This window comes from Phasianus colchicus, chromosome 7 (genome assembly GCF_987193195.1).
Source record: "Phasianus colchicus chromosome 7, bPhaCol1.hap1.1, whole genome shotgun sequence".
Lineage (NCBI taxonomy): Eukaryota > Metazoa > Chordata > Aves > Galliformes > Phasianidae > Phasianus > Phasianus colchicus.
Genome location: NC_143442.1, coordinates 27,878,113 through 27,900,570, shown reverse-complemented (window position 1 = coordinate 27,900,570; position 22,458 = coordinate 27,878,113). Strand labels below are relative to the sequence as shown.

The following is a 22,458-nucleotide window of genomic DNA, read 5'->3' as shown; positions in this document are numbered from 1 at the left end:
AATTTCTTCTGGCCCTTAGAAGAACTGGGGAAAAAATAATGTATCTTAATCTTTTAATTGTTATGAAATGTGCCACAGAAAATAATCTGAAAGAATGGAGTATTCAAATGTTTGCCACACAAAGATGTTATGGACACCATTAAGATGCTTGACATAGGAGGACTGCATATGAGTCTTGAATTCCACCCTGGATTTTCTGTGAAAGAGACTCAGAGAAATTCCCCAAACTAATTAAGCAGACATTCAACATTATTAAGTTTTGTCCTGCGAGGCTGGGGAAGGAAAAGCCTGGTCTTAGCACAGCAGAGCAACTGGGAAACAGAGCAGCACTCCTTCAAGCCTGGCTCTGCTCAGGGCTGTCTGAAAGGCATTAGCGAGGGAATGATAACAGCAATTCATGGGATGAGATGGTTGGTGACACTTTAAATAATTGGTCATACAGGATAAATATCCTGCAGGGGTATGGTTTTCACAGCACACTGCAATATATTCGATCAGATTTGGGTCTGGTCCATATTACAGAAACACTTTCATATCTTAAAAGAACTATATCCATGCTGACAGCCTTAGGAAAGTGAAAGGACAGGAAAACCCGTGGTGGAATGTGGTATGGTAATTCCCATACTGCATGACAGAAGTGGCAAGGTAGACCTGCTTTGTTACATCCTAACCATCTCACAGACAAATGTATAATGTATAATTCATCCCTTACAACTGATGTATTGTATACAAAGGTGGGGAAACTTATAAAGGAAATGAAGAACAGGAAGCATGCTGCTTCGATTGTAACCATTTAAAGTTTTTTCTCTGGCTGTGGGTAAGTACCCACTCAGAACTACTTTTAATTGCGCTGAAAAACAAGAGCATGAAAAATATCAAGGGAAAAGGAGTGTGTAGTGGAAAGGAACAATAGTTTTAATTGCCAGTTGAGGGTCTGGTTTCAATTTGTGTAAAACGCCCTTTAATAAGTTTGCCTTAATAAGCTGTCCATTACAAGTCTAAATTGCTAATCGAATGGAAAGAATTTGATTATGTTTTGTTAGACTTTCCCCTTAACAATATTGACTTCAAGTGGCTGTCCTAATTGGACATTAATGGGAATATAAAAGAAATTAATGGCAGACTCACCAGTTTAAGCTAGGGAAGCGTGCAGACATGACAGCTGAGAGTGAAACCAGTTCCCAGAGTTACTGTCTCAGGATGTGTTGGAAACCCATTTCCTGACATCACTGGAGAGGAACTATTGGGAAAGGACTTCACAAGCTGCATTCTCGTGTTCATATTTCTAAATTCGAATATTCAAATGCCTCTATTTAGCTCTGGATTAGCTGCTGTAGATACAGACTTGAGACTCATCCCTATGCACTTTTAAATTTGCTTCTTGAAAGCTGCTGTTATCAATTGATTTGTTCCCTGGCATTGTCAGACAATTTTCCCATTTTTGCTTATATGATAGGGTGAGGCAGGATCTGGTTAGGGTTTTCTTGCTTAAAAACATCCCCTTCTGCACTGGAAACAAATTACACTAAACTTGATGTCTTCTACCGCAAACGATATTCTTCTCTAAAATTCAGGCAAGACTTTCAGAAGCATCACAGCAAGATCAGTTCAAGAGACACTTGATTAGTTTCATACTTCTGCAAATGCAATAGACTTTGCACTTGTAGCAGATCAGACACCTCTGGAAATAAAAGTTTCTTAACTTAGAAACTTTAGTTCCACTGTTTTTCAATAAATGATGCTACCAGAACTACACCGAGTCACAAGGAAGAGCAAAAGAAAATGTTCCAGGCCCACAAACATATTTCTATTCTCCTAATCTTGTTAATGCTATCTTGCAATGTACTGTTTTGTCATCCTAGAGAAAAGTCTAATTGGCGCAAGTATGGGAAGACTAAAGGAGAAAAGTATACGCAGATGGGGTAAGATTTCATTTCATATGGGGAAAGAAACAAAAATAAGGAGCTCTCCAGTATAAGACATTACCTTTCTTGAAACAGATATCATTAACTAAATGTCATAGCTGTCAGCATGGCACATCTAGTCACATGAATTGCAGATTCTCTATTCATCTGTTTACATATGCTTGTGGTGACTATTATGTTTTCTGCTGCATGTGAAGGAGGTTGCAGAGCTTCTTTATTATAATTCACACACAAGTGCTGGTGAAACATATGACAATGAAAAATACCCCAGGAAAGGAAAAAAAAAAAAAAATTAAATGAAAGAAGGATAAGATTTTATTTACTCGCAAAGTTATTTCCGTGAGCACACACAAACAAAAGCCTACTTTCTAAATAGCTGTGGAACAAAATGTTTAAAAATATTGCTGTGAATTGGGAAATGTAGCTACTTTTATCTGAGGATCTGCCAGCAGAAAAGCTGTGAGTTGCTGTGAGGAGGAGGGCAGGGAGAGGGCAATCACATCCAGCAGCTTCAGGTGCTCCAGCACTGCGGTCGTAGTTGGCTGTGTTGGCCACCCATCAGACACTTGCAGCTCATAGGATTTGCAAAAGAGGCTCCCAGTAGCAATATATGCAGTGCCAAAGAGCTATTTGTATTTTGCAGTCGTCAAGCCACGTTTCACAAATGCTTTGCAAACAGATAAAGCCCCTGTTTTGTGGAGTGTGCCAGGAGAGTGCTGGCTGCGGGAAGGACTGCACAGAGCTGCCAGCAGTGCAGAGCTCTGTTCAGAAATGTGCCGGCAACTTCGTACAGCAACGTGAGAGCTATTTTAGATTAAGAGCAGCAACCTATTGGCAGCTTATCTGCTCAGCTTTCTAGCTGGTCTCTTTTCTTGCTCTCTGTATCTTGCCCAAAGCAGTATTGAAAATAAATGAAATTTTGCTGCTGTTGCTGCAGCTGCAGTTTCCTCCAAGAGAATCCTGTTTTCGTCAGCTGATGAAAAAATCCAAGTTAGCCATGTCTAGTAAAAACGCTTTCAGCACTTCTGCATGGACGCTGACTACATAAAACCCACACCTTTTAGGCCATAGAGCACTGGACATTTGCTTCACCAACCAAATAACAGCCTAAGTGTTTTTTTTTATTTTAATATTAACATATAAGCATTTGAAGCTTAGGTAAGGTCTTGTATAAATCTGGAGTTGTGGGCTGTCAAAATTCACCTTAATGTCTAAGTGGTGCCTAATAGACTATGTTGGGATTAATGGTGCTCTTAAAATCAGGAAATGTCTAAAAGAATGACAAGAGTTCTTGTAGGCATCCCACAATCTGATCTTTCTGGATATAGCCATTCCCAAATGCATTCCCAATTAATTTTTTCTATACACTTTCTGTGAAATCTTCATTTTCAAGTTTTGAGAATTATTTACTTTTTACTGGAAAGCCTAATGTTCTTAAGTAGATTGTGAAATTGTCTGATATATTCTTTCTTTGAGCGTGATGATTTTCCATTCTTTTTGCTTTATTAATAAGCTTTCGTGTTACATATCATAAGGTATTTTCTGTAGCCTTCAGCCCCATTTTCATAGTTCTTTTTAACTCCTTCTACAAGGCTTTTTTTAGTGTAAAAGGAAGACTTCTGACTGGCCAGACTATTTCTAAGACTATTTTTAATAAAAATCAGAAAGAGAGGAGAGATAAAGATTTGATAACTTTCCATGACCTTACTGAATCTGAATTGTTCCAGAAAGGGACATTGGACTGATGTATTTTCGAACTCCCAGTTTGTTAAGTGTCTGCTCTCAAGTAGGTTTTCCACAGCTGTTTATTTTTGCACTTGATCTTCCTGCCTGATGCTGGCCCATCAAACCCAGTCCCAGCACACATGCTGCTCAGCTGCTGTATGTGCCCTTCACTCTTCTTTAATTGAAGCACAGTTTGCACTCTTTGCAGGGATTCCGCAAGGACAAAATTTGTGCAGGCAAAATGCCAGAGCAATCTTCACTGGAAAGCCAGATGTTTCGTTTCATCGGTTGGCTGGCAGGCAAGGGTGTACCAAGGGACAGAGCAGAGGAGAGATCTCTGCCTTTTTCTTAAATCAAGCCCACAGTTAATTCGCCACTAAGTTAGCAGCCTCCGATTTTGAAGTGAATTGGGTTTTTTCACCAATGAATTGGAATGAATTAGGAAACAAAACAAACAAAACTCATCAAAATAATTGTAACTCTGGGTAGAAGGAAAGAATTCTAGGGAGGCTTCGAACACCTTCTGAGTGAAGGCGTTCTTAAAAAGACATACCAGAAACTGCTGTCGTCTGGATTGCAAAAGGAAAAAAAAGTAGTAGTAGAAGAAGCAAAACAGTTTTGCTTGTTAATTGTGTTTGTTTTTCTTATGACTAATTTATTAAGGACAATTGAGAAAGCTAAAGCGTTTGAACTGAATTTCCATTTGTTTCGCTATTAAAGTTCCTCTGTGAAATGTATGTTTATTTAAAGCATCTCCAGCTACCCATTCACAATGCATTTGTTAAATTAGTTAAGAGACTTTAATTGGGCACTGGGGATTTGTTGTGCTATTCCCAGATCTTTTTACTAAAAATACATGAGAACAGTGAGCAATTTATTTATAACCTTGTTATATTAGGCCATTACCAACTTCAGAGGTTTTTTTTTCAACATGTTTTTAATTTGCATGGACAAAATTCAAGCAATATTTGCTTTATGTTATTTTATTTTAATAGAGCAGCCGGCAAACTGTTTCTAGTTAAATACAGTAGAACCACCTGTTATATTTGGAACAGAGTCTAAGAAAAAGATTAAAAAAAAAAAAAACAAACTGAAAAAAGGAACAATATTGAATCATCAGTAGAGGATACTCTTCCTTTCTTTGGTATCCCATTGTAGCAGAAATGTTCAGTCTTGGCCTGAAGCAGTGATTGAGCACCTGGTGGGAAGGCAGGGCCAACCCAGGGGAGCTCAGGTGCTTGCAGTGTGATTCATCTGAGTAACCAGAAGGGAGCCAGGATCCACCCCTTCCCTGACCTCATTTAAGGGTTGGCAGTGGAGGCAAAGGGGTCTTTCTAGATACCCTATATCCCTGAGATCTTCTAGGGGTAGGTAGGTTTTCTTTTGTTTTTCTGCTTCTGTGGCTGCTGCATTTGGATTTGTCCTCATTTGCTGCAATGCAAGACTTTGCCACTTTGCTATTATCGTTCTATTTTCCTTTGCATTTTAGTATTACACTCATTAAGATCAATAGTTGGAGCAGATAACTCTGAGTTATCAATGCACTGTTGTTCTGTATTAGCATTATCATCAGGAATTCTCTTATTTACTTTGATTTGATCCTAGATATTTCATACCCACTAAAATACCATGTGCCTACAAGACACCTATCCCAGAGCTCTATTTAGTGACTGGCTTGTTCTTGCTGGCGCACGGAGCCATTCTGCCAAACCTCTCCAAGCCTGTATCAGCTCTGTAAGTATGAAATTTGTCCAGGAGACAAGGAAAAGGAGCATTGGTAGAACCCTTGGCTTGTCAGCCTTGTTTCATCCAAACAGATGGGAAAACAAGATGGTATTTCCAACATCTTGACCATAGTTCAAAACGTCAGGATTTCTCCAGAGTTTAGAAGGCTAGATGTGTGTTATGCCTTTTCTGCTAGAAAGCCAGGGATTATTTACAGGTGTTTTTTTTTATTATTATTTATTTACAGAACTGTCTGTAAAAGCTCAACCTTTTGCCTACAACCCCCAGACTATTATGGGGGAAAAAAAAAAAAAAAAAAAAAAGAAAATAACACACAAAAAAAAACCAAAAACAATAGGAAATTGTTCTTGTGTTTTCATGGGAAAATCAAGAAAGCTCTCTATGGATCTTTTCTGTTCTTTCTTAACATCCTCATCTGCCAACAGAGAGCAATATATGGCAGAGGGGTATAAGCTTGGTTTAAGTACAGGTAGCCTGGGAATTCTAGTTGAGCTGAAATCCTCATTAACAGGAATGGTCTTCATGTCACTATAAAAATGTAACAACAAAATAAGGACTTTGACTAATATGCATAGATTGCTAAGAGGAAATCTAATTTAACATCAGTTTTAAGTTCAAAGTGCAGATTGTAAGAAGGAAGAACCAGGTTCAAAGTTTCAGTCCCCCGTTATCTGGAGTCAAAAAACAGGAATGGGGATTTAAATGTCCCTCAGATATGATGCAGGCATGAAGATGCTCTTCAGCCAGGGTCAGGTGCCTTTCAGACCAGAGCCTTGGTGTAAGAAGCTCTGTACTGGCAGATCTGTTTGCTCATCCAGAGCCACAAGGAACCTATTGGACTGGTTAGTCACCAACGGCTCATTCCCAAGAAACAGCATGTAACTAAATGTGTCAACTTTCCAGAATTAATTTTTTGTCTTGTTAAATCCAGTCGCTTGAACATAATTTTCACTCCTGCTGACACTGATCTGCTGCGATGTGATGAGTGAATAAGTCAACAGCTGTAAATGTTAATAAGTGATTTATTTAAGCTGCTACAGAAGTCAGACTGCTTTCATGTAGGGGAAATCAACACCATACTCTCAAAGCCAAATATTTTTACTGAACATAATGTTGTATGAAGCTTGAGTTGTTTTCCACAGCCCAAAAAACAGCATTCTGTTATTATACAAAAAATTGCTGTCATTTTTCAAAGGACTGTACAGCCGTGGTACATGAGGGGAGTCCTGAATTGATACAAATTAACATAAATGCATTTTTTTTTCAATGGAACCATCCCAATTCACACTGGCTGAGTTCCTCCCCAAATATGTATTGTTAAGAAGAAAGCAAACACTAAGTAACACAAAATATTTCAGTTGGGCACACCAAAGATAAGGAGACATATGCAAAGTTCACTTCCCACATACTCACCTATCATCCTACAAAAATATTTTTTCCTATTTTCCTCTAGGCTAATCTGCAGAAATTATATGTCGTAACATTTCCCCAGACTGTACGTTCTGTATTTTCTAGTTTGGAGTTTAATTTCGCTTTCTAGCTGCACCTTACATTGTAAGTTTCTATTCAAAAGTGGCCAGCTTTTTTTTGAATCAAAGAGCTAACATTGCTTGTTTGTCAAAAGCTGTAAGGGGAAAGATACTCTGAGAGCCTAGAGTTAATGACAGGATGCATGCAGACCCAAGCACCTCTTGAAAGATCACAGTTTCTGCTCAATTAGGACCTGGTCTGATTTTCAAAATGTGTTCAAGAAAGTTTTACTGAGGTTAAAACCTTTATTTTTAAGCAAGCTCCAAGTACATGGAAATAAAAGTGAGAAAAGACTTAATGAGTCCTTCTGGGGTTTATGGCTGCAATCAAAAGCTTGGAATGAACAAGTGGTAATAAACCAATTGATGGCACCGTACATCCTGGCACACTGTACATGCGCAGGCAGCACATTGGAGAGTACTTGCTTGATTTTGCAGAAAGCTTACAGCTAAATCTCGTATTCAAAAACATGAAATAGCAATCAAAGCATTTATGATTGTTCTTAAGAGATTGTAGACATTCAAAAATCTATCTATTGCAACAACGGGAAAATCTGGGGACATTTAATTAGTAAAAAATGTTTAAATAACGTTTAAAAAATGTTAAATAACGTAGTTGATTTTTATGTTGCTTGCTTACATCTTTTTTTCATGTAGCTTAAAGCAAGCGTAGTTTTAAAACCCAGGCAATATAAACAGCGGGAAGAAATTTTCAGAAAAGTACAAATGACAAACATTTCACATAGCTTATCAGGAGCCATCAAGAGCAGCTTTTCTGGTGAACGCTGAGTTTAGCAGCTAATATTCTCACAATGCCATCTTGACAAATTTAGCACTCCAAAACCTGAAAGCCCAGATTTATACCCATCTGGCACTACTGAGAGACAAACATTCATACATCAGATGTGCTGCAGAGCTAACATTCCCATACAGGATCAGTACTCATCCTATTCTGATCTCATACTGTCACCAAACACCGCATGGCTCCTTATTTCCCTGTCCAGAGCTTTGTGAGTCCAACCACTTGGAAATGGCAGAGGGTGCTCATAATATTGGAACTACTAAGAACATGAAATTATCTTTCCTTTTGTGACAGACATGAAGAAAACTGAGTATTTTGACACTGACAGTTAGAGAATCTGGGTTTGCATTGGAGTTCCAATGACTTTCTTGCACAAGGAATATTTTTTCAGTGATGAAGAAGAATCTCTTTTCCAGCATAACCAGTGCAGATTATGCTATCTTTCCCAGGTGCATGAATTTATTTCCATACTGAGCAATGCCAGCAGTGCACCACACATGCTGGAATGACTCTTCCTATGCACACAACTAAACACAATGGCAATAGATGATAAAACAGATGGGAGCTGATCTGATTGTTTTTTTTCCTGTAGTAGGAAAGCAGACTGTAGGACAGTAATCTTCAGATGACTTCTCCCTGATTGAAACAAGCCCATTCGATGATTTCAGAGAAAGTTCATAACACATCAGACTGTTCTCTTCTATTTGCCCTTGCAGTAGCTGTAACAGCTTCCACATAGATTTTTGGGGCCTTTTGATTATTGTGTGTTCTGGAATCTTTCATACCTGCAAATGGTCTTAAATGATGGTCTATTTTCAGGTAAGAATTACCCCTCAGAACTTTTCCATTTTGTTCACAGGGGAGCTGTGCCAATTTTGTCATAACAAGTAAGCCCTGCAGTGAAAAAATAATGTGTCATTTGCCATGGAATTAATTTCTTTTTCTGTCCAATAATGCTGCTTTTTCACATGGAATTTGCACTCAGGCTCACATCAGATTTCTAGGAACTTTTTCTGGCAAGGGAGCAAAACCACAAACAACTCACCAAATAGGCTACTCAGTGAGCTGTAAGGACTGACTTAGTGAGGTCAGGTACCTACTTTAAAAGTTGGTTTCATCTTTTGACTTTTGGTCTCAAACTAAGTTATGGAGGAAGAATTTTTATTGGAATTGCAGAAAAACAATGGGACACACATGGGATACACAAGAAAGGTACTACTGTACAGGTGTTAGACTTAATGTAGATTCTCCACACACATCTGCACATACAGAACAGCCACGAATTTCTATGCAGTGAAGATAAGAAAGAATTTAAACTCCCACAGAAAGGGTTTGTTTTTTGTTCTCTATTGTAGTAAAGATGCTTCACAGGTCAATGGGGTTGCAAATGTGATCCTATATTCCCAGTGTTACAGACACATTAATAATGATATTAATAGTATGGACAACAATCAAGTGTGCTACAGTATGAGTATAGATTTCCAACAACTTTCAAAATATAAATTGCATTATTTTTATAAGCTATCCTCTTCTAATACTCAACAGCATTGTACAGTAGCCTTTGTATTATATTGATGTACAAAGAAGTGGAAATGTTTATTCATTCATGTTTTAATATACACCCACACCTACGTGTAGATGAGTAGCCTGCTCATGCATAAAAATCTGAATATTTAAATACTTTAATCCATACTTAGCTAAGCATATGAGTAGCCAGATTTTCAAAGGAACTTGGGATATAAGCTCCTTATTTCAACGCAAATTAATTAGCAATGACATATTTAAGTTTCCTGCTTTACATACCTAACTTCATTTCTTCCTCCCAAACAGAAAAAAAATGTATTAGCATGTTTAACTAGCTATCTATCAATCTCTGTGTGTACGCATTACACACACAGTCATAGATACAAAGATCTAATGAGCCCTCTGAGGTATACAAATTATTAAAAATATAGAACACCAAATTCTTAGCTTAACAACACCTCTGAAGGGAACAGCAGGAATGAGAAAATAAAACTAGACCAAATACTCAACCTAACAGCTCCCCAGTGAGGTATGGCAGTCTAGGAAAGTATAATAATGAGATCAAATACAAATTACAATATGAAAAGTGAAAATTCAATATGCAAGTATGAATAATACAAAATTACATTAGTAAAGTGACATCTTTTATTAGCAGAACTTTCTACAGCGTATGAAACAACCTACTCCACACAATACACCCATGTTCTTTTATATTTCCCAAATGTAACTGTATTCAAATTTATCTCACAGAAAAGTAGCTAAGTATAGGAACGTAGATGGAGCATCAAGCTGTGTTAACAGAATGCCTAACACTCACCTCGGCTCCTTTTTTTCAGTTGGCTTTGAAGTGAGGACCTATCCGCACAGCCATTTGGTATAGTCCAGACCTCCCTTGAGCATCATTGGATTTGAGTAGCACCAGCACATGGGGGAAGTATCGTGAGGAATCTATTACGGTAAGAACATCCTTTTATTGAAGCTGGCACTTATGGTGTAATGGCAAATGAAATGTGCAGGGGCTACAACCAGTGACAAATACCCTGAGACATAAATAAGCTATATGCTATATCTTGCCCTAAAACCTTCTATAGATATAGTAGCTGCTTGGATAAAATAAAATAAAGGTATTGTTCAGACCTACTTATCTTCAGTCCAGCTATGGATAGCAGGGGGCTTGCCAGGACCATCCAATTTCAGATGTTGCATTTTCATGCGTGACTTTCTCCATCCATTTCTTAGACCAAACACATAAAGAAAATGTATTTTGGTCTGTGAAGCAGAGTAACACTAGACATTCAGGCCAGAAACAGGGCAACGTCTTTCCATACACACCAGACAATTATGAAACATGTACTTTCTCCCCCAACTGCGTACTATCACAAGGACCATCAGTAACAGGCTCTTCCGTAACTTGTCCTGTGTTTGTATCTGGTTCTCCCTTTGTCTTCACAGAACTACAGTAGAACCAATTCTGCAAATGTACTCATAGCACAAAAAGCCTTCATGTAAATAAGGCTGCACAGAGCTTGTCCTGATTATATGTGGAGTTATGCTCTGCAGAGAAATAGAGTTGAATGTTAATTTTTAATTTTATATGCAGTCCTCTAAAAGTCCTCCAACACCAGAGGAAAAAAAATATATTTTTTTTTCAGGTACATCCAGAAGTTAAATTAAAAAGCAAAGAATGTATTTTTGCTACTAAGATGAAATACAACAAACACTGTGATAACATTACTTTAAATCAACACTACCACTAGAAAAAAGTAGACTGTTTCTGGACGTAAAAGATGCCAGGGAAGTCAAGCTTCTTTGTGTTCTGTGTAGAGAAGCTCCAAGCAACACAATGCTGGCAGATTTTGGCTATGCTATTTGCTCTCATTTGTATTTCTGTATTGGATTCAGCACAGTGGGGAATGCTCCCAAGCAATTTATTTTCACCAATCATACTATTCTGCTCTTCTCACCTCTGGGTACTAAACAGAAATCTTTGACAGGTAGACAGTTCCTTGCATAGGAAAAAAAAACCCTAATGACAGGGAGAAATCAGTTGTTGGCCGAACACAGTAAATACAAGAAAGAGAAACAGCTGAAGAAAGACATTTGAGATATTTTGACATTCAGAGACAGTACATGAGAAAACTGGCTGCCTACCAACCTGAGGGTACAATGATACTGACAGGTTGCCATATTGTTATCTATATCTTGCCCTAAAACCTCTCAGCTGAAAGGAGGAATTTCCTGCTGAGATATCAAAGTTGTACATAGAGCTTTAATTACATTAGGCATAATATTTTATTCTAGTAAAATAAAAATGTCACTGATGCTATTGCAGATGCTAAATATTGTTAGAAGTGCTGACACATGCTAGCACCAGTTTTAATGATGTCGTTTGGTTATTTCTCAAAGACATGTTCCTTGGAGTGATGCATCACAAAGGAAGGTACCAAACAACATAAACAAGGATCTTCTCTGACATAAAAATATTCACCTTTGTAAAGAAGGCATCAGAGGACAAAGACACTTAAGTTCTAAACATTTACAATGGCTAAATGATTAATTTCTAACAGCAGTGACAACATCAGCAACAACCATTTCTTTACAGTTAGTCCATAGTTATGCTTCAGCACTAAATTCCATGTGCACATGAAAATTAAAAAAATTATGACTGGGAATAAAGCCGTGGATTCTCACTCTTCTGTAAGTGATATTCAGAATCTTTTTGTTATAAAAAATCCTTTGGTAGTTTATTTTTTTGTTTGTTTTTTGATGTTCTTTTTGTTTTAAGAGAGGGAGATGGAGAACCTTTTCTAGTAGCATATCTATTTCAGTACAGCAATACCTAACAAATAGGGAAATTTGTCTGCAAAAAAAATTTACTGGAAGGAAGTGAAGGCCTTAAACAGGCATTCCAGGTATTTCAAGTTTTGCATTTGAGAAACAACACTGCCTTCATTATTTTCTACTTCAGCGCTTCTGAGCAGGAAGAATTTAGGTCAGTGTTGAGTCTGAGTTACTGCTGATAAGTGTCAACAAATAAAATTCTGCCCCATATTTCATTCTTTATGAAAAATGAATGAGCATGGGGCAAGGAAATTGCCTATCCTTCTGAGACAAGGATCTGTTAGCCAGTGCATTTGCATTTTGAAATTACTTTTGAAGAGTCAGTAATGGACTTTCAACACTGAGCCTGAGACACGCGAGACAACATCAGAGAACTGGCCATATTTACTTTTGTTGGTCCATGGCACATGAGCCTCATCTGCAGATAGAAGATGGGTATGTTTAGGAGCTCTGGTATAAAAAATAACTAAATAGTAGTGAGAAATTGGCTTTAACTCTGCTAAATATGAGAGTGGCCTGGAAGCACGAAAGGAAGGATTTATTTTCCGGCAGTGGAGAAGAGGAAAGAGAAGTTAAAGGGCTTTTTGACTGTAGCTCTTCTTCCATAAGTTTAGTACTTTTCACATGTGGCTGACTTTGTAATAGATTAGAAAATAAAATCTCTATAATATATTCTTGAATTTATATTATGCTGCTATAATTGTACAGTCCAAGAGCTGGAAATACAAGTAGAGATCTCTCTTCCCGTTCCTCATTCCTCTGGTTTCAGAGAGGAGTATTTCATCCTCCAGGGAACAATGCTATCTGTGACCAGATACACGTATTCAAAAACAGTGATTTAGATCATCCCTATTCCTGATATCACCTGCCAGTCTATATGTCTCAATGAAACTATCAGGATTTGGGTACACGCTTCAGTTCTGCATGTTATTCAGCTTGAACATAAAAACTGAGGACCTACCTACGCAGAAATCAGGCCTTGCACCGTAGTAAATTGCCTTATAAGTTTTATTGGCATTTATACTTCTAGTTCTTCCTTTTATAATCTCTCACTAGATTTTCTCTCATGTATAAAATATAAAGCAGTGATGTTTTTTTTTATACTGAGCTTACCTAATTGGTCGTTTTTGTAGTTAAGGAGAAAAAGCAGAACTTGTGAACAAAAACTATTCCTTTTTATGTACATCTTCCTTTAAAAATGTCTAGGGTGTTCAGTAGACTAATTAAATTTTAATTAACCATTTTCTTTGTTCTAGGATACTCTATTGTATTGCTAGAACAAGCAACGTAGTACAATGTAGCACAGCCTTCAGAGAGCATACTACTAGTTCTTTAAAAGAGAAAATAAATTGGTGGCTCTAGGAGATGGAACTTCTGCTGAGGTGCAAAGAATTGTGACGTGCTTTAAATCAGCACAAGGCAAATAAAAGCTTTGATGTTTTAATCTGTTTCTGTTACTAGATATTCTACATTGCCAGATAAAATGTACATTTTGGAGAATAGCCATGTTTTATTAAGGTAATTCCTGGCCCCATCAAGTCAGCAATTCAAACTGTTTTTTGCTGGGGTCAGGTTGGCCAACCTTCCATCCCTAATGTTTACAGTCTTTTTAAAATAAGAGTGTCAGAGGAGACTTAACAATAATCAAGCTTTGGTCTCACATTCACAAAGAATAAAAATAAATATACACATAACACTCATCCCCTTCCTTAAGCCTACCTCTATCGTAATAGTTTACTCTGTACCTCTTGTATTTTCTTCTGGAAGTGGTTTCCATATTTGTAATGAATATCCAATGTTATAAATCCTACTAAGATTGAGGCAAAGCCTTCATTCATCTTGGACTTCATTTCTACTTTACTTACAATCTCTGTGCATCTTCACAGCAGAGGTATGCCATTTTTCAGTTTTCTTTTAGGTAAAGACACACTGCCAGTCATATTTTTGTTAGATATCTGACAAGCTTAACCATGTTTGATGCGAAATTGAGTTATTCAAAAGGTTTGCTTTTGAATTCCCATTCATCTGGAACAAAGGATAACATAGTTCTCCATTTACAGTGTATAAGAAAAGAATGACTTACACAGAAGTAGGGTTCCTGCGTCAGTCATTATATCATTACATCATTACCAAATTTTAAAAGAAATAGCTAATCCATGCATGGTATTTTTGCTTTGTGGTTGTACTGTAAGAGAAACAGAATGAAATTCAGAAACCATGGCTTTTTACCAGCTAAAATGCAAAACATCAATGATATAATCTATGTCAAAAATGCATAAAGTGACTTGAATGTAGAAGAAGACTGGTACAAGTTTTCAAACTAGGAATAATTTAACACACTTTATTAGAATGTCACCTTAAAGGGACGTGGACAAGTGAGTTGACATATTTCTAGCTTGTGAAGTGAAATAATTCCTTGAATCACTGGAAAGAATTGATTTTTGTATCTTTTACTATAGCAATGTAGTAAAAGCGAAAAGATGAAAAAGGCCTATTAGTTCATCCAGCACATAGCAGTATATTCACAAGTGCTTTGTCCAGGAAAATTTTAATAAGCTCATGGAATAGCACTTCAGATGTTTCTCACAGGAAACTATCTTTCAGTCTGCTAAATTCTAGTGTAAGGAATTTTTTCTTTCTCAAAACGACTTTTTTTTGCAACAATTCTGCTATTTTTTCGAAGTGAAATCCTGGTCTATTTGAGTTATGGACAGGTTTTTGTTTTGTTTTATATTTTAACTGACTTCAAAGTGTCTGTGATTTTTCCCTGCATAGTATTTCTACTTTTTTTTTTATGTGCAACTATTGTGCAACTCCATTAAAAAGCGCACAGAGCTGTGCAGGTTTGTGACTGTTTATTCAACTAAATTCAATCATTGTTGCCAAAAGCTTCTTCCCACTCTATTGTCTGCAGGGCTATGTAGTCAGAATGTGCGTATTCCCTCTTGTTTTCAGCCTACTCTCCCCATCACATGCTGATGTATTATCCAGTCTCTCTCCCTAGAATCAGGACTCATCTCTCCCTTATTCTTATAAAAACCTATTAAATTTCTCAGAAGCATAGGAATACATACACAAAGGGAAACAGAAATGTAGAGCATCTTTCTCCACCACTGGCAATTCAGCAAGAACAAAACGCGTGTATTGCTGTGCCACAAAATGCAGGCTTCTTCCACTTGAGAAGGAAGACAAGTCCGTTTTGTGTTACCAGGCACAGATACTCTCTAATGGCCCATGTACCTTGATCTAGCATATGCACAACAAAGGGGAACAAAGTGTCTGATAAACATTCTCATAGCTTTCCACCACAATGAAGGCAGGCCCTTCTAGCAAAGGCCAGGCTGTGTAAAATGGGCTCCCTGATGCCTTGATTCCCATGCAGACACATCTGCTGGAAACGTGGTAAGAATTCTGAATGGTGCTTTGATGTGCTTAGGTGAAAAGTTTGATGGAAGTGCAAAGTGCCATTTACAGTCTCTTTTAATTTTATTAAGTGCATAATTCAAATCAATAGCACTGAAACAGGCACAGCAAATTGCCTAAAGAGAAGTTAGAGGAACAGGAGCTCAATTTCCTAAAATACCATTAATTTTTAAAGCACGTAACACAGCCCTGATTTCTTCCCATTCAATGGATATTGTTAAATCTTTTGTCCCACTCCTTCATCATCAGTTTGAGAAAAGTAAGTGAAATGTTGAAGATACTCTAACATGGTCTTCAAACCTCTAATCTGTAGTCAAATCTAGAATATCCTTTTCTATACTGTCATCATCTGCATTTCCCATCTCTATGGTACCTTTACTGGGAAAGCTGAAGCAATCTATCAGTCTGCTTGAGATTCCCTACAATTTTAGAGCAAGTCTTGTTTGATTTCAAATTGCCATAGCAGAAAACCAAGGCATGTTTTTTTTTTTTCTAGTTTCTGCCTCTCTGACAGAATGTTGCTTTGCTGTATTCCTTGTCAAGGTTGGATGATGATTTTCAGTATTCACCTCAGATGTGCAGTTAATTAGTATTAATCACAAAATTACCGTATAACTGCAAAGACTATAGGGACTACATATGCCTCATTAAGCTAATATAGCTTAAGAACTTGACAGGACTTGTACATGTGTTAGTTACTAAATCCAGTAAAAAGTGCTATCAAACTCAACTAGTTCACTGTCAAGCCTAATGCAAAGACAGGATGCAATGAATTGTGTAAAGTCTTTTATGTTCCTAACAAAAAGTGATGAAGTATTATTATTTCTGTTGTTTTTACTACCACTGGATAGTTCATGACCTTGATTCTAAGAAGACCCGTAATGAGCCAGGTAATGCAGAAACTAAATACAAGAAGTAGGAATTGCCACAATGGCGTACAAAGAGAACTGCACAAAAGAAAGCAGTACTTGTTGCTTAAATAAATGCTGTCCACCAGAAAAATGGGAGTTAATCAAAGGAAGCATATCTGTCTGTGAATGCAGTACCATGATAAATGTTCTATATTTTTTTCTAAATAAGTGTCTAAAGAGGTACAGAAGTGAAAATTAAATAGCAATGAAAAGCATAATGAAAAATGGGCTGGAGTAATTATGACCATTTTATCAACACAATAAATAATCCTAACAATAAGGCAGTGTTAGTAATAATGTGCCTCTTTGTGTTCATTCCAAAGCTCAAGCTGAATCCTCCTGCAGTAGTTTACATTTTGAGTTAAAATAAGAGCATTCTTTCCCAAAACCCATAGTAAATGTGTTAAATTCAAAGGCTGCATTGCAGAAGCACAGAAAACATACCCTAAGGTGCACAGCACTGGCATCCTTCATTTAATTGCAAGATACTGTGGTGATATGTTTGAACAAGGACTCAGAGGTCTTGTTGGCTGTGTGTGAGACAAAAGACGCCATGAGGGTCTAGAATTAGGCTTGATTTCTGCAGCAAGAGTAGACAGTTAAATGCAAACAGCAACATGTGGCTTGCTTTGCATAAGCATCTGCATATTTGGGTTTGCAAAGGAGAGTAGCACAAAGGCAAAAATAATGTGTATTCCTGTATCATTCTTTTGCTTTAAAATTTTGTTTCATCAAGGACCTCAGCACATAGAGGCAGCAATACAGGATTCACTTCTGGAAACCCTTAAAATATCAGTCTCAGCTATTGTAATTATCCATGATCATAAACCAATTGAACTTACTATGTTAGGTTTATTACAAAGTTTTATTAGGAAGCTGCTCTCTCATTTGATTCTTCTACAGGTTAGAAAACTTTTAATGTAATCCCAAATATATTAATAGTGATTTGTTCCTATATGAAAATGGCTTCTAGCTTGTGAAACAGTTGTTTTCTTGGTGTTTATCTACATATGCAGTTATAAACAGAAATTCATTCATTTTTCACATGCTTGTATTTTAAAAACAAATATTTTAGTTCACTTTATCCTTATCATGAGAATGAAGAAAAGGGTGGAAAGAAAGGAGATATTTGGTGGGTTTTCTTTTTTGTTTTAATCGAAACAGCTTCAGATATCACTTACTGCAATGTCATAGCCAAAGCTCCTATTTAGTTCAGATTGGATCATCCACTGGGCTTATCTGGTTCCCCAAGGTCTTTTTCAGTCTTAGAGGACTGACTGAACAGCAGATATGACTTCATGTGTTGTGGGTGCAAAGGCCAAGGAGAGGCAAACAAATATGGAACAAGGAATAGATCATACTGCTGGAGAAGTCAGTACCAGGTGTCCTATGGACCTCTGAGTTTTATAAATCAAACTGGCATCTTAAATTAGCATTGAAGTCAACTGCTTTACATAACGACACTAACTTTTGCCTACCACACTGGACAACTAACAGAACAAAAATTGTAGCACAGTGGCACTTCTAAAGAAGTGGCTAAACGAAAATCTCCTGAAAAGCATTCTGCTAATGGTCTTGGAGAAACCACAGGCCAAGTGATACTATATGAAGGCATAATTCTTGCAGGCATTCACAAGATTTTCTGGCTGGGAAAATCAAGCTGTGATCCACGGTGGCAGATGGAAAGGAAATTACTCTTGCGCAGGCTTGAGAAACTTTCTTTAGCTTGCTCTATCTTTTGCCAATGTCTAGCAAGTTCAGCTGGATGACAGTTGCAGGCTGACTGCCCAGGTCCTGTTTAGCAAAGCAGCAGAGGCCTTTTTTTGTGATTTAATCAGAACTGGAATCTCTACCAGCAACAACAGGGTTTTAGGTTCCAGAATATTAATAAGAACACACTCACTCTATGTTAATCAAGGACTTTAATTTTTTAATTAACAAGCATTGTCTAAGTGCTTTCTCCCAATGACTTTAGCTTTTCCAGTATAAAAGATTCACTAAATTGTATCAGAACTGCTGTAGATCTATACGATATTCTATGCAAAAGCTGTGTGATAACTGAGATACCATAAGCAGTCTACAGCCTGTCTCCCATGAGGATACAGCAACACGGATCTTCTTCAAACTTAAATAATTTTGTTTGTTCAGCTGTGCTGATGCTGCTTAGGATGCACTAGAGAAATGAAAGTGTGGCCAGAAGTGGTCTATTTGCAGGTGTTACTTAAAGGCATTTTTAAAGTCACACTGTTCCTTTTGGCGGTGTTTTGTTTCTCTTCATATTTCTGGGAGTTCAGATTCTTCTGGAGGGAACTTAGCAAAACTTAGAATCAGGAGCCTTCTGGAAGATATTACTTCTCATCATACATTCTGGTAGTGAACAGAGGGCAGCAAGTGGCGTTTTGGTTTGGCTAATGCTACCAGCAATAACTTAGAGTTTCTAATTCTGATCTAATGATGCTTTGGAAGATATGGATTGATCTTTATGGGATTTCTACCATTCCAGAGAAAAATGTTTAGTATATGCATTAACCCACTCAAGAGGAGCCTCGTGGAGTTTAAATGCCAAATGAACATGTGAAATACTAGGTTTTAAAGTGGAGTTTGCACAGCTGCCATACTGGATTACTTGGGAGCAACTGCCTCCACAGTTCAGTATAATAGGAAAACAGAACTTTGGATCTGCCTTTCTGCTATTTGGCAGAATCCACCAATAATGCAGTTGGCCTCAGCTTTCACTCTTCTTTCCATTCATTCTCTCTGTTTCTCCCGTCCCTTCATTCCTTCAGTGCTCTGTATGTTTTCTTTAAGTTGTTTAGATTTAAATTACTTTGCATTTTTTGCAAAAAGTAAACTTTAATAGTTGTGCCACAGTAATAAGAATTTCATCAAGTTGAGCCAGTTATCATATAATTTGATTCACAATGTAGGAAGAACTGCAAAACATTTTCACAAAAATCAGTGCTTGTTTTGTTTTCACTCTTTGTAGAGCCAGACCAAACAATTAAATGTTTTGTAATAAAATGCAAAATACAGCAGATTATAAATATTAACAGTACCCAAACTATTTTCTAGCAGCTGAAATGAAAGTCAAAGCATACTTACTATCGATAGCTTACGTGTTGGGAATCTAAACATCAAAACTTTATCTCCATTTGGTGCTTTGAAGGAAATAGTAATTTTCTTGTTTCTTTTTCTGTACTTTGACACTGCCTTAAGAGTTTGCATTGCTTTGGAGTAAAAATACGTTTTAAAAGTTAAACGATCCTTGCTACTATTATCAGAGTTTGAGATATGAGGTATGAGTTTTTCTATGAAAGAGATTTAAGGTATTGGGTAGCACAGAAGGGGCCATCCACACTGCAGAACATTCTCCAGTAATCTATTGCACAAGGCATAATGGTGCCTCAAGATATGTTTAAGCACAAATCTTTTTACTTTCCTGACCTGGCTAATATATCTTGCTTCAGTGAAGGTCTGGGATGCTTAGAATCTCTGAAAGCAACGCCAAAGAATTGTTATTTTCAAGATCTATACTCACAGACAAATTAAAAAAAAAAAAAAGACTTTGCCTGAGATTAACAGTTGCACAGGCCAAATTTGGAATGTGAAATGTAAAACTATGTGAAATTAACACAATGTAAATTCACCAGGAGATAGTAGGTTTTTTGTTTTGGTTTGTTTTTTTTTGTTGTTTGCTTGTTTGTTTTGCACTGGTGATAAGAGAAAAACAATACATTGCACTTGGAGGTAAGTAAATGTATTAAGATGAACAATTGTTTCATCTTAACATGAAACAGTTGCTCACAAAAGAGTTTATGTGCAAGTTTGATTCATTTTGATCCTGTTGACTTAACATAGACTAAATCCCTCATCCTTTAGTTTGACATCACACGTTCATCTCATATTTACTTATTTGAAAAAGCTGATTCTAAACCAAACCCCTGGAATTATACTCCTAATAGATTGCTTCAAAACAAACAAGAAAGAGAAAATTGTTCAGATCTCAGATATAATTTTATATGTTCAGCATTTCCTTAAAGGACTACTTTCTGCTTTTTTTCCACTCCATGTCTGTTTGTCAACCATGAGCAAATGCAGTGTGTCTGTCAATTCTGCTTCTTGTTCATATGCATATAATCATATTCTGGTAAATGGGACTGGTTGTGCCTTTGTAGGAAAATAAGACTATGGTTTAAAACTCTTACTTCAGACAAATAAAATGTAAATGGAGTGTGAAACAAAAGCCTTTTTGAATTATAAAAAATATTGTCTTTGCTTTCTCGCATCTCCTAAACTGAAATGAAGCTGAGACCTAGTAAGAAATTTTAGTTTCACCAGAAAATGTTGATAAGATCAGATGTTGTGGTGCCCTTGAAAGTAACCATTTAGAACTGAACCAAGTACAGTGAGCATCTAAGTACATTCCTTGTCATTTACAGTAGTATCTGACCTTTTGCTTTAAGTCACTGTGGCAGCAATGTATAGAAATGCCTACAGAACACAGAACAGCTCATTAGATTCAGGATGACTATTCATACTTTTAAAAATGGTAAAAAGCCCTCACCTCTTAAAACCTGAAATTCCAAAGATAAATTTGTTCTTCAAAAAATATACAGGTAAAAATTACATTGCTTCAGTGTATTTTGGTGTACAGAATCTTACTCTAAAACTTACTGAAGTGATTTTGAAATTTTTGCACTGTCTTCAACATGATTTTGAATCAAGCCCATAATTGCTGAACTGTTTCATCATTTAACTACAATTGTATTTTCTATCAAAATATGTACTGAATGTTGACAAGCATCAGTGTTCTGTGTGTTACTGTACTTTTAGTCTGTGTTCTGGTTATACATGAATACAATGAAAAAGTCAAACATAGCTTAACACTGAGGCATTACAAAGTCATAGACGTAAGGAACAAACAGAATCTACAGCTCCCACTCTATATTCTGTTAAGGACAGATTGATTTTATTATCTTCTAATGAAACTACATGTATCACTATCCTGTCATCCCTTCTTGCTATCCCCAGCTACAGTCCTGTAATCTGTACAGTTGGTGTCATTGAACTGGAGTTATTCTTCAGTCTTACTAGCAACTAAGTGAGATGAATGAAATCAATATTCTTTTCCTTACAGGTGAAATTGGTTTAGTAATGTCTAACAGTAGTTGAACTTCATTTCTTTGTCCATTGCTGCACTACAACCCTTCAGTGTGTATTACTTGGTATTTGAATTATCATATCTTAATTTTCAAGCAACAACTCCATCTAGAACAATGAAATCTTTCAATCTTTGATTTCAAGTCTATTGAATACTCTGGGCATTTTCACCCACTACGTATGATCTTTGCTCAGATTGTGAAAGTGTAAAATAAAAAGATATGTCCTAACAGTGCACCATTTGCAGTTCTAATATCTAAGCATGAGTTATTTTGATTATTTTTTAAAGAAAATTCATTCTTAATTGGGGCACACATCTATACAAAATATTTTCATAGAATTTTGTTTGTACTGAAGGAAAACACGAATCTTTTTTCTGACTTTTTTCTGACTGAAAAGATGCCAGCTGGAGCAAACGAATGAGTCCCAAAAAGAGAACATTTGTACAGCTGGAGTCTGAATGTTATCAAGCTTCTTGTTTTTGATTGACAGTATAATAGTCACAGTAATGGAAAGTAATCAATAATAGTCCCTCTGTAACAGTGTTAATAGTATCATCCAAGAGTGACTGGTGAACAAAGTATTCAGAGGTTCGGCTCAAATTGAGAAGGCATTTGAGGCTTCAGATCTGTGCCTAACCCATTGGGGGTTCAAATACTGTTCAAAGATAGGTTAATCAGTAATCAGGCTTACTTAGATTGTTCAGTGTTGCTCTAGTAGTTGGTATCAAAAACTATCGAAAGGAAATATGATAGAGGAAAGGAATACTTTTTAGAATCAACAGCTGTTAAGCTTTTAAAAGATTTGATTTGGAAAAGTAGTTTAACTTGTGTTACTTTGAACTAGATCATTCTTCATGAACTTCTTGTGTA

The 22,458-nt window shown here is 36.8% G+C and overlaps 1 protein-coding gene across 4 annotated transcripts in view; it reads left to right on the top strand.

Moving 5' to 3' along the window:
* SLC39A10 (solute carrier family 39 member 10) overlaps window positions 1-22,458 on the top strand; it is a 266,679-nt gene that overhangs the window by 62,690 nt on the left and 181,531 nt on the right. For all 4 annotated transcript variants that reach the window (XM_090144294.1, XM_090144289.1, XM_090144290.1 and 1 more), the window contains one exon: window positions 10,088-10,207. The gene's annotated coding sequence lies outside the window, so the exon portion shown is untranslated. The remainder of the gene's footprint in view (window positions 1-10,087; window positions 10,208-22,458) is intronic.